Source organism: Atta cephalotes, assembly GCF_000143395.1.
Source record: "Atta cephalotes unplaced genomic scaffold scaffold00018, whole genome shotgun sequence".
Classification (NCBI taxonomy): Eukaryota; Metazoa; Arthropoda; class Insecta; order Hymenoptera; family Formicidae; genus Atta; species Atta cephalotes.
The window spans coordinates 4,628,525-4,630,452 of record NW_012130082.1 but is presented as its reverse complement, the minus strand read 5'-3'; the positions used below and the strand labels follow the sequence as shown (position 1 = coordinate 4,630,452).

Here is a 1,928-nt window from a genome sequence, read left to right as displayed (position 1 = left end):
GAACACGAAAATAAAAGAAAATAGGAAGAACAATTAAAACTTAAATTAAAGTAACAAATAAAAAAATAAGAACGACATAATAATTAAACTAATAGTTAAATTTTAAATTTAGTGTGTGTGTGTGTGTGTGTGTGTAAAACACATAGAAATTAAAAATTGAAGAACTTACTGCAACAAATGAGTTAACTCGCATTTTGTAAAAACGGAGATAAACTCTGAAGTTAAAGTAATGTGAAAATATATTTATTTTTCGTTTTTATAAAATATTTTAGTTCACTGCAGTACAAGCCCTTCGATTAATTAAATAAAAATAAACTCAATAAAGCATCAATTTGTATATAAACTTGAATATAACGTTAGTCAGACACTATAGATCAAATCATATAAATTCAATCCATGATCAATATGACCATCAGACGATGATAATCGATAAGCTGACTAAGTCGGGGACAATGATCTATGAATTATTATGCGAAAGCACACACGGAGAAAAATGTTTAGTTGAATTAACTGAAATTCTGATGGAAAATGAACGTTCTAGAATTCTGGTTAAATCTACTAGATTCTGATTATACTAAAGTTCTAGTAAATTTAACTAAATTTAATAGACTAATCAGAATTCTGGATCATTCATTTTCTACCAAAATTGCAGTTAATTCAACCGAATGTTCAGATGTTCAATTTCATCGTCGAGTTTACTGAGTTTGCGTAATTTGATTTTATCAACAATATTTTTCACTTTTTTATTTTTATTGGAAATACAATTTTATTATTTATTAATTTTCGTAGCGTTATTGATTTCGTTCCTTTTTTTAATTTGTCTTATATAGATATGTAACAAATATATTATAATTATATTATATATAAATTAATTATATATAAATTAAAATATACATATAAACGAGTTATTTCAGGATTTAACGGAAAAACTGGGAGATTATGCAGTTCCATATAAAAAAAAGATTAAAATTTGTTGCATAAAGAAGCTAAAAATACTTTATGTAAAGTTATACACAAATAGGAACATTTTGATGGCATCGTGATGGAACATTAGCAGTTATTATTTCATGACAAAGAAAATCAAAGCTATTCTTTTCAAGCATAGTCGTTGTCTCAAGGCTAAAAAATATTTACGCATAGATACTGAATCGTTTAAAGATAGTAAATATGATGTGAGAATATACATACATGAGATAAACGCATTTGATCTTTTTCATACATTAAATGTACTTATACTTTTATATTCTGTGTAATGAAAAATCCATTATTTTTTAATTTTATATCTCATTTCAATATTTGTTTATAATTCTGTAATAAGGCATTTTTAGTCAAACTTCATATAATATTTTTTTTCTTATTTTCACTTGTAGAATGATATCGCAATTTATCTATCAGAGACACCCTACATAAATTGTTTGATATTTAAAAAACTTGAGATTTTGAAACTGAATTTCGCTTGCGGCTACTGCAAATTAGATATTACATTCAAGGTGACTTCAGAATTGCACGCAATCAGATAGACAGAGTCCCGGTCGACACGAGATCCAACTTCTTTATTAATCCCGCTATCATCTAGGTCAATTAAGCTGATAATTAATCGCTAATTAGATCAAGCAGATATACCCTGTTATTTGAATGAATCTTTCAGATTGCGTTACCTTAAGAATGAGATCTCTTTGACTTTCATACTACTTTAAAAAAGTTTCTAAAAACGCGTAAAATTTCAAAAATTTATCTAATATGATGCACATTAAAAATTAATAATTTCATGAATATATTGTATAAAGATAAAGAAGATGCATGAAGAAATAAAAGCAAAAAACATCTAGATAAATATTGTTGAAATTTATTATACATATATATTGAAATTATATATATATATATATATATATATAATGTATATACATATATATGTATATATATATATA

The 1,928-nt window shown here is 25.1% G+C and overlaps 1 protein-coding gene across 1 annotated transcript in view; it reads right to left on the bottom strand.

Moving 5' to 3' along the window:
• The window catches only part of LOC105618902 (patched domain-containing protein 3-like), a 16,893-nt gene that overhangs the window by 10,256 nt on the left and 4,709 nt on the right, over positions 1–1,928 (bottom strand). The window lies entirely within an intron of this gene.